At 35.3% G+C, this 16,559-nt stretch overlaps 1 protein-coding gene across 6 annotated transcripts in view; it reads right to left on the bottom strand.

The window, feature by feature from the left end:
- The window catches only part of LOC149552381 (endoribonuclease YBEY, chloroplastic-like), a 108,611-nt gene that overhangs the window by 53,725 nt on the left and 38,327 nt on the right, over positions 1-16,559 (bottom strand). The window lies entirely within an intron of this gene.

Below are 16,559 nucleotides of genomic sequence, written 5' to 3'. Positions count from 1 at the left end.
CCTAGGTGCTAGCCTGATATTGTCTTTGCCTATTGAGGACAAAGGCAAAGACAAATCACCCCCAATATTTGGTTCAGTCTCCTAAGTATGCCGATTAGATGGCCTGAGCCTAACCTCCAGGTGAGTTGCCTTTGTCCAATGATGATTGTCTACAAAGAATGAGAGGAACTGCATAAATTACCAGCAATTGTGAGGGCTTGATCTTCTGTGCAGAGGCAAGGGCATCATCGTACCTCCTTACCCGCCTAAGATTCGCATCCTAGGTTGCCTGCGTGCTTGAGAGCTAAAACAATTACAAACCAGCATGCCCCAACCAAACAAAAGCCTCACCTTATATAGGTGATCCAACAAAGACCAACCATGTCGGCCCAAAAAGGAAATAAAAAATATTTTATTTAAAATTATTATTAAAGGCCATCCAGTTTGACTATTTATTTAAATATTAATTATGAAACAAATGAAACGGTTCTTTAGAGCGCTGTACTGTTCCCATTTTCATGAGCATCAGAATTTGAGGGATTCACCTATTATTGTATCCCTTATAGGCTAATTATTGTGGATCTTTCGAAGCAAAGGCTTGGTTAATAAAGGTTCTTGTCATCTCTAGAATCCTATATGTTCCAGTTTGATCTTCGTTTGGCTCATACTGGACTTCATTTGGGCTCAATTTCATATACTTACTATTAATAGTAAGCCTGATGTTGATAGAGATGGGCCCTTTAGTAAAACAGTCAAATGGGCAGAGGACGCAATAGTCGACTCCTTGGTTCAGATGGCTTGTCAAAATAATGAGTATTACTGAGATATTAATAATTTGATGGCCTTTAATGATGTTTTATTATTTAGTTATATTATAAAGTTGTTATCACTTAAAATTGCACCCTTGTCAAGTTTGACTAAACTTAATGTTTCAAGGAAATATTAAAACACTCGTAAGTTGTGGGTTGCTTGTAAAATGGATTGAATCTCCGAATAAGGCCGGCTCCTAGTTGGTTTACACTCTAAACTATCGAAACTTCCAAGAAAAGGGAAAGAAAAACTTGAAAGAAAACAACTGATAATTGGAAAAAAAAGGGATGAACTAAAACTTATTGCATGAGCAAACCTACAGTGGACCAACTTAAAAGAAATGAACACCTGCAGAATGACACTGATCCAAGTGCAGATAATTTCCAGAATCACAACTTATTATGAACCTCTTGCACATAAATAGTTCATTAACTCATTGCAAATGACAAAAAGCTGAAAGGAAAATATAAATTATCACTTACAGAAAGATGCAAAGACATGAGACAGAGGTTTGAACAAGAAGGTCTGACAACACTCCAAATTTCCATCTTAACAATCACTGAAGCATGCTAAATTGCAATAATAAGTAGGACAAGATTGATATTCTGCAAATAATAGGCCTTCAATGCATTCACTTCAAAGCTGAGTTACAGAAAAAGACAAAAAGAACAAAGGATAACCAAAATCACTAAGTCATCTCTCCAATAATCCAAACCCCATCATAATGAGTTCAAAACTCACTAAGTACACCCACAACAACCTGGGTCGGCTACAGAAAAAAAAGGCTATCCGAAAGGGTCTAGAACCTCCAAAAATGAAGTCTAAACACCTTACAAGCTCCACTAAGCCATAAATGCCCCTGTGACTCATCAAAAACTGCCCACAATACGCTCCAACTGACAATAAAGATCCTATAACTACCTCTGACAAGTCAAATTCGATCTGCAGACTCCGATATTCGCTCCAACTGTTCCCAAACTGACTCAACTTTTGGTCAACACATGATGACAAATCGGTTTTTAACTTTACATCTTATGACACATGCATTTTTTGTCTTGAAGGTCACTTATATCAAGCCAACTGTTATGGAAACAAGATAAAAAGTCATAAATATTTGCATTTAAGTAATAAGATGTAAAAAATGGTTTATAAAGATACCATTAAATAACCTTACTTTACATTAAAGATATGCAAATATGATAAAGGCACTAGGAAATTATATGTGTCCAACACACCAAGAAAAAGACCCACAATACCTTTATGAAAAATAAAAACATCATATTCCAAAAAAATTAAACTCCAGCTTCAAGACATATACATGTATTCTCTCAAACCTAAATGCTTGTTCATTATTTTATTCGAGACTAATGGTGAGAAATGATGGGAAATGCCTTAGGGTTTGAGAAAATTTCATCTCCAAGCCGCCATTTGTGGACAATTCTGCCTCTCTTTGCTGTTTTTTGGGATTCTGGCGTTTGATGCCACCATTGAAGATATTTTGCTGAAATCTGGAGCTTCTCTGCTATTCTTTTCAAAGGTATATTGCAGCTATTATCTCAATGCCAATTTTGACCTTCATCCTTGAGCATTTTTCTCATTTTTTTCCTAAATTCTTGGGTATTATACAGATGAAGTGCCATTTGTGCACAGTTGATCCCATATATGCAGGTAATCATGACATCTCTTTGTAGAATCTGGATAATTTTCTTAATCTTTCTGTTAAATACACACAGATGCATCACAGGTTGTCAAGCTTTTTTCTGGATGGATTTTTCAATAATAATGCAGGCTATGAATTTTCCTCTATTTCATATGTGATGTCGTGTTCCTGCAAATAATTGCTCCCATTGAAACGCAAGTACGAACTCTTATCATTCTGTTGTAACTTATGTCTTTTCTCTAATTGCTGGCTGCCGTTTTCACTTGCATTTACACATCTCTGTGTCGAACCAGTTTTGGTAATGTAGGCTTTTGTTTGCTAAAAGTTTCTGGGTATGAAATGTACACCCCATTTCCCTTTCTTGCTGTAAGAAATCACCATTCATTGCTTGTACACCGTGACAGGAATTTGCTGAGGATTTTCTTTGAAATCTTACCATAAGGATTTTGCAGAAATGAGTTCTGGAAGTTCTAGCTGAGGCTTAAGTCACACATCCATTTAGTATTTGGAAGAAAACTTCTTACCCTTTTTGAGAAATACTCAACTTTCTGTGATGAACCTCATCTATAGTCTTTGGATGGGTTTGTACTTTGAATTCTTGAACTCAACTACTATAGCTGAAGCCAACCCTTTTGCACACGGTAACTCTTCAGCCAGCCTCGAACTCTAATGATGTTAAATTCTCCCTCTTCAAAACAATGTCACCTCCACAGATGTTTACATTGCATTTCTTGTTAATTCTGTAACTTATTAATCATGCTGATCTGACAGTACATATCGTACGGATCAGAGTAAGTAATCTATGCCTTCCTTGTGATAGGCCAAATATATAAATTGCCTTGTCTTAGTAAGGATCGACATCTCCCTTGGGTTATTTAGAGAAGTATAACTTGTCTTTAAATTAGTTAGGATAAACACTAACTAATGTCTTTTCCCTTGAGCGCCGATTTTGGATAAACTAATCATGGCCGACCTAGATAGGGACATGTTTGTTAGAGAGACATGCATTTAATACTTATATAGGATGGAAATGTAGTTAAAGGATGTTGTGAGGTTCTCACACCATCGCCCCAAAAATTTTGGGGACCCCTCTTTTTTTTAATCGCCTTGGCAAATTTTTGGATTGTCCAACAATTTTGATTTTTAGGAAATTTTACGTCCTGGACACCTTTAGGCCAGAAGGGAGAGGTTTAGCTTATTTTCACCCAATTCCAGCTTGATTTTCCAAAACAACCAATTTCATTCTTAGGCTGGACAAAATTCTCAAAAACAACATTTGGCAGGATAAAATTGTAAAATTTGTACTTAAACGATTTCTTTTGAAAATTTGGATATAATTGTGTAAATTTAGATCATTTTCAAAAAATGAAATTTTGTTAGATTTGAACTTTTTTGAAAAATCTTGGAAGTTTTTTGGTGAGAAAATTAATTTTTGTTATGATGAAAGCAAATTGCAAAATCAATTTTAGACTTTAGAGAAATAATTTTATTTGTGTTAAAAATTTAAATTGCTTGGTAAAATCAATTTGAATTGAACTACAAAAAAAATGGCTTTAATGGATTAAAATTGCCCTAAAAAATTTTAAGCCTTTAATGAAATTGGTAATTTAATATTGAAAAATGGCTTTTGGCTAGCCAAAATCCGATTTTAATGACATATTAATTGCTAAATCATCATTAAATGGAAATATTTAGCATCTCCAAGGCATTATTTAATTTCTTTTTGCAATTTTGGTCTAATTGGCAATTTAGAAAAATATATTTCATCATGGCAAAGTTAATTTTGTGCTAAGCATTTAATTGGGGGCCAGTTTTGTGTGCTAATTAATATTTTTCTTGCTCCCAGGGTCCCAGTCGGCCAGCTAAGGAGAGTATCTTTCCCCTTTTCTCCTCATTCCTCACTCCTCCTCTTTGGTGCTTAGGCGATTTTTGGCTAAGGGCAGATTTCTTCTTCCTTGGACGATTTTTGCAAGAGCAGATTTTCTTCTTCCTTGGACAATTTTTGCAAGGGCAGATTGGTATTTTCCTCGGATGATTTTTTTTGCAAGAGCAGATTTGCACTCTTCTTGCTTGCCGAATTTTGTGGAAGGCGAATTTTATGGGAGCCGAATTTTATGTGAGCGAAATTTTGAAAGAGTCGGATTTTGTGGGAGCCGAAATTTGTGGAAGATAAAATTATGATTTTCAAGAGGGGCTGCGATTTTCTCCTAGAGCTAGGGCCTCAAGATTTGGAAGGGGTTTGAAATTTTTGAAATCTGATCCTAAATTCCAGAAAGAAGATCCAACTATTGGTAAAAGTAATTTCAAATCATTTAGAGTTGAAAGGGGTCCTTAAGCTGATTTCCTTCTTTTGTTCTTGTCTAGATATTGTCTCCCTTGGTTCTTCTTGCATTCATTATCCACCACTTTACCATCCCATAATCGGGCGACGAGATGGAGGATAGTAGTGCAAGCAAGAATCCTAAGGGAACAAACACTAAGAAAGACAAAGAGGATATGATGCCCAAAACAACTTTCTTCTTAAAAATGAGGCGAATAACAGATCTGGCTATTGGTAGAGGTGACTTTTAATCATTTAGAGTTGAAAGGGTTCCTTAAGCTAACTTTTTTATTTTGTTCTAGTCTAAGGATTGCCTCCCTTGGTTCTGCTAGTCTAATTGTCCACCACTTTACCATCCCATAATAGGGCGACGAGATGGAGGATGTTAGTACAAGCAAGAATCCTCAGGGGACAAACACTAAGAAAGACAAAGAGGATATGATGCCCAAAACACCTTTCTTCTCGAAAATGAAGCGAATAACCGATACCAATGTCAGTACAGTAAACATGATACAGGTAAGGGCCAGACTAAAGGATGGACAATCCCCTTTGGCAAAGAAAATATACAGAATCCGATTGCACATCACAGCCCAGGCATTGATACTTCCATTACAACCATGATGAATGACATCGAAGCAGCACTTGATTTTGAAGATATTAGAGAAGAGGACATCAATGAAGCAAGACTTGGATCAAGATTGGATGAGTTAGGAAAGGTTGCTATCAAGAAAAAACATTTGAACACCCTTTCCTCCCTCAATGCCTTTATCGAATTTGCAAAATAATATGAGAAGGATCATGAGAAGACACTATAGGCAGCAAGCAACATGATGGAATCGACTGAGCTCAAGATGAAGTATACACCTTGTCCTCCCATGGAGGAAGTCAATGAGAGGTTAGCTAGGTTCATTGCCTTAGCTAAAAGAATGAAAGAAAAAGGGAGATTTATATTAGAAGATCATTTGATGTAAGCTCAAGTGGCAATTTCCCTTTCTTCTAGGATAGGACAAGCCTCTAATTCTGATTGGCTACCATTTTGGTGCCTTCTCATTGGTTGCCACTTTTCCTTTTTTCTCATTGGTCCATCGACAAGGTGGCATCTTTTCATTGGCCGATGGGGTGGCAACCCTAATTAGAGTTCCTAGGATTCAATCTGGATCGTCGATTTTGATTTTGATCTCTACCATCGATTGTAATTTTGGCATCTATAAAAGGCCATTTGCTCTCATTTGTAATGGTCGAAAAAAATTGTTGCATAAGATAATACCAAAATTCGCTATTTGTTTCTCATTGTTGTGACTTGCATGGTGATTAAGGGCTTTTGGTATTATTGCATGGTTTCTACTTCCAAAAAGTTAGAGTAGATTTCTTTTCAAGTTGTTGAAGTAAATTTCATTTCAAGTTGCTAAGTAGGAGTAAAGTAGATGGATAGTTGTATGGTAGCATTAGTAGGTGTTTGATAGGGATCAATACTAGACCACTAGCATCCTAGCAACTTGTTGGGAAGCCTTGTGTTGCAAACTAGTTTATTTTTCCTTTGAATCATTGCACCTATGGAAGTGAGGCCGCTGGTTAACTTTCATTAGGTTCGATCCCAGTCCATTTGTTAGTCTTCCATCCATAGGAGTAGGATAGCAAGAAGTTTAGGACTTAGAATTTAGGAGAAGAGAGTTAGAAAAACACCAGTCCTAAGAACCATTCACCCTCCACCACCATCATTTTCCATCAACAACATCTAGCATTCACACCAAAACACTATCTCCATCTTCCCACCAAAGTCCAAGTCATCCTCAACAATTTGCGTAAGGCCGCCTACGTGATTACCAACAAATCACATCAATAAAACTGAGTGAGTATCCACAAGTGTAAGGAACATTGGAGTTATTCTCATATCCCATGAGCAATAACTTTTCAAGAGAGGAATTGTATGTTTGATACTCTGTATTGGATATTCAATTACTAATATGTTATGTAAGAGATACAAAACTCGCATCAACAAAGGACACACAAGAAATATAAGTCTGCTCCTTTAAGCAATTCTGCCTAGTCAAATTTATTACAGAGATAAAACAAATTTCAGAAGAGCATTTAATATTTTGATAACACCTCCTACATTCAAAAGATAAAGAAGATCATCTACAACAGTAAAGAAGGTATTATCCAAGTTTGATTTAATTACAGAATTTGCAGAAACTTTACATGGTATCAGAGCTCTGGTAGTCAAACCTAGGCTCTGCAAATAAAATAATTAGACCTGATATATATCTAGCATCACTCTCCTAGCTTCAATGGCATACACAACCAGACCCAAGGACAGGTTTGATGGAAAAGAACATTTTGATGTTTGGAAATTCAGAATCATGATGATTCTTGAAAAAAATGATGTAAAACAATTTGTTGATTCAGCATCCAGACAACCTACTGTTGAACCTCATAAAACTATCTGGAGTAAAGGAAATTGGAGAGCCATTCATATCATATTAGATGAAGTGAAAAATGATATAGTACCCACGCTAATGAAACATCAAACAACATTTGCTATGATGAATGCATTACTAAATGCATGAGGTTAACAATGCAACCAAAGTTCTCGCACTAAAAAGACAACTAAATCACATTCAAATAAAGAAGGGAGAATCGATGAATTCTTACTTCCTAAGGGTTGCCAGCCTAAGAGATGAACTTGCAAGTATAGGAACCATCATTAATGACATGGAACTAACACTGATGGCTATAGATGGATTACCAGATTCATGGAAAACATTCACACAAGAAGTAAGTGCCAAAGATAATCTTCCTAACTTCAATAGACTTAAGGGAGATTGTCTTTAGGAAGAATCCAGAAAACTAAAGAAAGGAGGAAAATTGAAAATGGAAGATGCAGAACTTCATGTTCTTAATACAAATTCCTACAAAGGCAAAAAGAAGCACTTCAAGAAGAAAAAGGGTAATCAAAAGAATGACAAACCTAAAAAAGATCTATCCAAAATAAAATGTTCCAGATGCGAAAAGTTTGGAAACTACAGATCTAATTGCCCGGGGAATTCTAAACAACAAGTGAACTGTACAAACATAACTAGGGAAGAAGATAACTATGATCGTGAGAATCCTGTATTGTATTCGTCACTATCAAATGAAGTATCAAGTAAAGCATGGGTGATTGATAGTGGATCATCTAGACATATAACAGAATACAAAGAAGAACTAAACTCTTTATTAGAAAAGGTTAATGGCGAAGTCACCATTGGTGATAATTCAACACATTCTGTCAAAGAAATTGGAAATTGCACCTTGAAACTAAAGGCAAGAAATTATCTTCTTAAAGGAGTATCCATGTACCAGGAATAAAAAGGAATCTAATCTCGGTTACAACACTTGAAGATGATGGACATAATGTTGCATTCATGGACGGTAAAGTAATAACCTGGGCTAAGAACTCCTCATTTAAAAAAGCAAAATTGATTTGTCAAAGAAAAGGGTATTTGTATAAATTAAATTCAAAACCTAGTCGACCTATTCAAGCCTTAATTCATGAAGCTATGGATATAAATGAAATATGGCACAGAAGGTTACGACATCTAAATTTCAAAACTTTATCAACTATGGAGAAGATGGTTATTGGTTTACCTAAACTAAATAAAAATCACTCAAGCATATACAAAGGATGCACTCTAGGTAAGAACACCAAAAGTCCATTTCATGATAGCACCAGAAAAACAAACAATGTTTTGGAATTAATCCACTCAAATTTATGTGAACCTATGTTTGTTCCTTTAACTAGTTCTAAAAGAAATACTGAATCTGAGTCTCAAAGGGAGAACATGGCAAAAATTGAAGATGAGATTCAAAACCTTAATCTTGAAGAAACTCAAAGTTCTAAGAAAAGACCACTTTGGGCCATTAAAATAGTAGAGGAAGCACAAGACTTTGCTGCATCATTTGGAACAGTCATAGAAAGCAAAAGACCTAAAAGATTTTCTAGTTCTACAGCAAACATGAATGATTTGTCTAAATCAAAACCAATCAATATTTCAGATGCTATTAAACATACAGCTTGGAAAGAAGCTATGATAGAAGAATACCAATCTATTATGAAGAATGATGTTTGGGAAATTGTTCCAAGATCTGAAGGAAAAGCTGTTGTTTTTTCCAAGTGGATATTTAAAATAAAGCATGCTCCTGACAGTAGCATTAAAAAATATAAAGCCACATTTGTAGCCATGGGATTCTCTCAAAAAGATGGGATTGATTATGAAGAAACCTTTACCCCTATTGCCAGATACACCTCTGTAAGAGCAGTCCTAGCTATCACAGCATCGAAGAGATGGAAAGTATATCAGATGGATGTAAAAACAACATTCCTAAATGGAAAAATTACAGAAGAGGTATATTTGGAACAACCTGAAGGATTTGAAACTCATGATTCTAACATTTTCGTTTGCAGACTTAAGAAAGCTCTCGATGGGCTTAAATAGGCTCCAAAGGCTTGGTATGAAAGAACTGATAAGTATCTCACCGGCTTAGGATTCTCCAAAAATGAAGTTGATCCAAATCTATATTATAAAAGGGATAAAGATGATATGGTAATTTTGATACTATATATTGATGATTTACTAATAACAGGTGATGATCATCTCATAAATCAATGCAAGAAAGATCTAATTAGAGAATTTGAGATGAAAGACTTGGGACTCCTTCATTACTTCCTAGAACTGGAAGTACAGCAAAATTCTGACAGCATTATACCTAATCAAGGGAAGTATACATTAGATATTTTGAAGGGATTTGGAATGTGGAATTGTAAGTCTATGTCTTCTCCAATGGAGACTAATCTATATAAACTTAAAGAAGTAGCAACAAAATCACCTTCCTTAAATTCTACTCTCTACAGACAAAATGATTGGGTCCCTTATGTACTTGGTAAATACAAGACTCCATATATGCTATGTTGTCAACGCCTTAAGTCAGTTCATGTGTGAGTTAAAGGAGATTCACCTAGTTGCAGTCAAACACATTATGAGATACTTACAAGGCATTCTTAACCTTGGGCTGAAATATGAGAAAGTTGACTTGGATCTACATGGATTCACTTACTCAGATTTGGGTGTAAGTGTTAAAAATAGAAAAAGCACTTCAGGATAGTTTAGGATCAACAATGATATCTTAGATATGTAGAAAGCAATATTCAGTAGCACAAAGTTCCACAGAAGCCGAATACATTGCAGTAGCGATGGCCTCTCGAAAAGCAATTTGGTTTAGAAAGTTACTTGTGGGATTATTTGGTCAAGCCATGAATCCTACGATTATTCATTGTGATAATCAGAGTTTTATCAAACTTTCGGTGAATCCAGTTTTCCATGACAAGTCCAAGCATATTGAAACTCATTACCATTATGTAAGAGATATGGTAGACAGGAATACTATAAAATTAGAATACATTTGCACTGCAGATCAAACAACAGATATTCTCACCAAACCTCTCTCTAGAGTGAAGATAGATCACTTCAGGAAAAGACTTGGTATGGTTGAATTGTAATTCATTTGTATTCTTTAAATTATTAATAAAATAATTTTATTGTCAGGCTATTTACTGTTATGGGCTCCACCATTTGTATTCATTATTTTAGAGGTGACGATCTCTGAGATAATGAACACTTGTATGAACGACATTATGAGAGATGACGATCTCTTAGATAATGTGCTAAACAGTAGAGTTCTACTGTAAGATCTAGATGAGTTCAAGATCACATTGTGATGTAGACATTGCTATGTCTATAAGTTACAATTTGGATAAAGGAAGAATTTTATTATTCTCCAGAGTTTATCCTGTGCTCTGGTAGATCTTAACTCAGGATCATGTTGTGATATAGGAATACCAGTACCTATGAGTCACAACTTGGATAGATGAAGAGTTTAATTATTCTCCAGATTTATCCTATATATTGTATTCTTCGCAATACTATTATCACTAGTATCAGTGATATGTCATATCATAGGTTTAGTAATATGACATAGTGACACCACATACTCTGAAGATTCAGATAGATATAGAGTATCAATCTATGCTTATTCGTCTTAATTGATGATGCTAGATATGTTATCTCTCAGTATGATTATTAAGTTAAGAGGAAGTGTTAAGTCTGTAACTTATTAATCATGCTGATCTAATAGTACATATCGTACGGATCAGAGTAAGTAATCTATGCCTTCCTTGTGATAGGCTAAATATATAAATTGCCTTGTCCTAGTAAGGATCGACATCTCTCTTGGGTTATTTAGAGAAGTCTAACTTCTCTTTAAATTAGTTAGGATAAACACTAACTAATGTCTTTTCCCTTGAGCGCCGATTTTGGATAAACTAATCATGGCCGACCTAGATAGGGACATGTCTCTTAGAGAGACATGCGTTTCATATTTATATAGGATGGAAATGTGGTTAAAGGACACACAAGAAATATAAGTCTGCTCCTTTAAGCAATTCTGCCTATTTGAATTTATTACAGCAATGAAAAAAATTTCAGAACAGCATTATATATTCTGATAACACATCCTACATTCAAAAGATAAAGAAGATCATCTACAGCATTAAAGAAGGTATTATCCAAGTTTGATTTAATAACAGAATTTGCAGAAACTTCACATTTCTTACTTAAACTCCAGCATGAAGTTTCTTTTGAATAAACACATGAAGACATCTTATTTGTTTCGGCATATTTCTTGAACATCTCAAACCAGTTACAACGTAGAATTTATAATTTGCTGCCGACTGCAATTTCTTTTGCAAAAAAAATATATCTCATGTACATCTCTGCTTATCTTTTGAAATGCTCACTGATTCATTTCTGCTTCATTTATTTGAAAGTATGATCATCCTGGATCTGTAGAATTTCTTAATTTGGAATTTTGTACTTGGTCTCACTCCTCCTGCTACCCATGATAGCTACTATTTTCTATGTTCTTTTTCAGGTATGGCATTGTCTATTGAACCTTTAAGCCATTTGCCTTTGAACAAATATTGGTTTCTCTCAGACATCTTGCTCACCCTAATATTTTGCCTTGTAGCATATCTCAGTTTTATTGCAGAGATTCAGAGATCCCAGAATGAAGATCAGATTTTGTATATGTTCCATCATCTTTTCTCACTTTCGCTTTCATGATCACTGAAATCTTCACGTTGCATTAGTGACTCCTCTCTGTTTACTTGTAGTATATTCTGGGATAATTTTCATGCATCATTATGTCACTTCTGCTTGCTAAAACATCTCACGAATTCTTCTCACCTGCACCTATTAGTTGCTTCCATTTATGTTGTCAGTTGAGCTTGGGAATTTAGCATTGATTTTACTTGTTTGAGGCATATAAAGCCATACATTTCCTCCTGTAGTAAAATACAATATGTTTACTTCAGTTCTTCTATACATACTGATGTTGATCAAAAGACTTGGAATTCCTGTAGCTTTTACTGACTGGCTCTATTGTTATTACGTATTTGTGTTCTTTTACTTTGCATCTTTTTTCTTTGCTGCTATTGACACTTTGCTTTCATCTGTTACACACCCAGCCCCTTACCACTTGATCTTTGCATGCCATTATGGAGCACCTTTGTTTTAGCTCAAACACACTATGTTATTTCTGCAAATTGTAAGGTTTCAGTTATTGACTGCTGTCCCTTAAACAATTTCATACTTGCTGCAACCGTGTTCTGCATGATAGTACAATAAAAGGTTCCATATCATGAATTAGTACGTCCCTTTGATATTATACTTCTCTCTTGTTTTTAAATATTTGTTGATTAATGACATGCTGGGCTCAGACCCTTGTGGGAGCCACATATTACGTCCACATGTCATTAATTCATTTGCTACACATAACACAAACAGTAAGAAAAAATAGATCAGGATTTTGGGATTTTTGGATATGAATGCATATGCGAAGGGGGGGCGGATTAAGATGGTGAAATTGCTAGCTATTGTTTAGATCGATTAGATCTAACCCTCCTGTTTTCACTCGCAGGATATGGCACGGGAGCATGGAAAGCGGAACAGCTGGAAACAAGATGCGGACAACCAACAACGAGGCCAGTCATTCCAGGGAATGGCCGGCACCCATGAACCTCTCACTTTCATGTCTTTTCTTTCCGCATTTGTATTTATGTTCATAGATGAGGTTTTGAATTATTTTCCTTGGTTAGTTTATCGGCCTATGTCGAACATTATGGACACTTGATGAATAAAGTTTACATTTTCACAAAAGATAACATGTAATATATGTTTGCTCTATGTGTATAGCTTTGAATTTTCTTCATAAAATGTAACTTATATGCATGGAAAAATCAAGTGAATACATTACCAAATGCATTAAACATAAACAATCAGATAGTCAATCAGTTCTTAGCATGCATGGCTCTACCTATTTGAGCCAGTAGGTGAAAATGGGTAACAAAAGTATAAATTGACTTTATAATAGAGTGGGGCTCATGCTGAGGGTAATGAGTAATAGTTAATTGATACTCGTTGATTTACAATGTGCTTTATTAATGATATTATAGAGTGAACGCATTATTATTAAAAAAAATCAAAATCATTAAAAAGAGTTGTTAATGAAGATTCATGGGAAATATTACAAAAGAGCCTTGGAGAGAAATAAAAAGATATTCTATTGTGCATTGGCTTTTTATTGAATTTGAAACAAGGGTTTCAGATTTGAGCTTGGAGAATTGTAAATTCTAACAGCTCAGCACTTTGAATTGGTAACAAGATACCAGTGAAGTGTGCATTTGAGAGATGGTTTCAATCAGAGGCTATTATAGAGCTGCAATGGATGGAATTTGGTGAAAGATTCAGAATTTAGTGAAGATATTAACAACAGATATCATTAATTACCAGCAGATCGAGCATCTTACCTTGCAGTGTATATTTACAATTAACTTCCGTGCCTTCTTCTATACATCACGTGAGAGTTTGGGAATGAAGTGTTGGAATTTAAGGGGATACGATCTGTATATAGGCTCTCAATAACCTCAGGCACATGCATTAGAAGATATTTAAGTCCACTTCGGAATAACAAGATGAACTGCTGAAGAAAATATACAGCCACATGGTTTGCCAGGTTTACTATATTCCTTTGCTATTGGTCAAAGTTTTTCAATTTTGCATATAGATTCATTGTAACAGTCAGGAATTGAATAAAATAAAAAAGTCTTTGGGGTTTGTCTTTGCAAAATTCAGAAATTAGTTTCATTTATTTTTCTACTTGGTCAAAAATATTGAATGTTTATATTTCAGAATAACCATAAAGTGTTTAAGCTTGCAAAGATGAAACAAGAATAAGAGCTTGAATACAAAGTGTCTGACAAAATGTCTAGCATCAGAAACGTGAAGCAATTCAGTGTTTGCTAGAACCACTTGGGGTTCTTCCAGTGGTATCAGAGTGGTTTCCTGCCATCCTGTGGTGAAGCCTCTAACATTCAGGACAAAGGATTTATGGGGGGGCTCACTGCTTTTTGGAAGGTGAGTCTTTATGAAAGGACCTGAGGGCAATCAAAAGACATTCACTATGCAATCTTTGATTATGTTATTTTCCTCTTCCATCATAAATTTGTGCAGGACACAACCCCTATAGCATCCTCTGTACTGGACACAGACACAGCACAGATATTTGGATCGTAGACTATAATTCTCAGCAACAAGCTGCGAGCTTTCTTACACAAGGAGTTAGAATAGACTTAAAAGCATTTATTCTCAGCAACAAATTTTAGTGGTTCTTCTTCACAGAAGACCTGACACTAATTCAATATCCTGCAGTTGGGAAATATATTTCACAGCTGAAGGAAGGTTTACCCACACAACAGGCGGTGAGCCTAAGTCCGCCAAAAATCTGAGATATTTGTGCTAGTGTTAAAGTTTGGAATTCCGGTATGTTCTAGTTTGGACACAATTATTGCACATTCAGATTATATATAAATACAATAGAGATCCCACTGTCTATTACTCGTCATGGAGTGAGAAATGTGTATTTGAGAATTACAAATTCTTCTATAATTGCTGTGAATCAAGGTTACCAGGAGACTGGGGTACGTGGAGACCTTGGAGACTGGTACTGGTACTGGTACGGCTAATTTTCAAAAATAGGAGACGGGGGTACTTGGAGATGTTAATTGTTGTTTAATAAAGAAATAATTATACATCATTGACAAGTCTTTCTAGAGGCAATTAAGCAAATTGATTGGAAAACTATAGTGGCTATCATTATAATTACTAACATATATGATATAAGTAATAACAATTTTTTAAGGGGTGATGATAGAGGATAAGATTTAGGAGTTTTATGATGCCTTATGCTCAATATTTTTGGTGGGAGACGTCAATTGTTGGTTGAGGGACTTTGGAGATGGCAAGCAAAACCTTTTGCATCCAAACACTTTTGGGGACGTCTCCGGTACCTAGAGACATGTCTCAGGTACTGGGGGGTCTCCGAGACGCGTCTCCAGGTGTAGGAGACGGGTTGCCTGGTAATCATGCTGTGAATCAATTTCTTTCGAATAAATAGTGGAATTTTGTTTTAGTTTGCAATAACCCCAAGGAAAGATCATGAGAGGGAAAAAATACTACAAAATCACAAGTATTGAAGGATAAGAAAAAAAGAGTATACGGCCAGCATATAACAGTGGATAGAATAAAGGGATGAAGAGTGACAAAGATGAATAGGTCAGACTAACAGTAAGGGCAAAATATTATATTAGAAGAACTTGGTAACTGGTCACAATGAATGTTTTTACATCATCCTATTAACTCAATGCCTCCTCCCCAAAGGTTGCATCAATCCAAAGAGTCATTGAGTACAATAACATTATCTTCAATTCTAATTACAACAAGAACCCTTACCATGATATAAGTAATAATACTGATGGGCGGTTAAAACAATATATAAGATATAGAAAGCATGGCCCATGACACATTTTATATTTAAAAAAATCCATAAAAGTAATGCTAATAATCTCATTGCAGTCAAATTATCTTAAATCCAACTTGAGAAAATTCTGACAAAGTTCTGACCAATTTTAGTTCCTGTTTACGTCCTAATTCTAACCCAAAAACCAACTTACAAAAGTAATAAATTATCACACCAAAAAATGATAAAATCCCAGCCTAATATGCAAATTATAAAAAGAAAACAGCATGTTGTAAAGAGCAATAAAATTAGGAAAAAAGTCCGGAGGAAAAGGAATTTATTGGTTTTCTCCCATTGAAGTTTCCTTTTCTATTTACACCATTATTAACTTCTACACCCTGATTCATGTCACTGCCACCAGGTGTCTACTCAAGTTTTCAGCTGACAGTACTTTTTAGTCCACCTTATTTTAAGAAAACAATTCACCACTTTTCTACACACCCATTACTGATCCTTGGTGCACCATAGCTTTCTATCAAACTTTATACTGGTGTATGCTACTACTGTCCATGGCAGAGACATCAAAATTTGCCAAAGTGAATTAGAGGGCTTTCCACTTCTGCTCAAGCAACATGCTAAGATGAAACTGAAAGGGTTTTTTTCAGTGTCAATTCCAACATACAAACTGATCTAATACTTGCCCCATCAGGAATTCATATACCCACTTGATTTAGATAGTCAATAGCTCTAACAACGACAAACACAAACATACTATGAGATGGTAAAATTCCATTTTGTTGTATATTCAGATTTTTCAGTTGTAAAAATCACATTAAATAGTAAGACACATACAATGTCTCCTTCCTATATTATGAATTCAAGTTAACATATCAGAACCCT

The sequence above is a fragment of the Cupressus sempervirens genome, chromosome 6, assembly GCF_028749045.1.
Source record: "Cupressus sempervirens isolate cs-2001-9-10 chromosome 6, ASM2874904v1, whole genome shotgun sequence".
In the NCBI taxonomy this organism is placed as follows: Eukaryota; Viridiplantae; Streptophyta; class Pinopsida; order Cupressales; family Cupressaceae; genus Cupressus; species Cupressus sempervirens.
The sequence above is the reverse complement of the archived record's forward strand: the minus strand, read 5'-3'. Positions and strand labels throughout refer to the sequence as shown.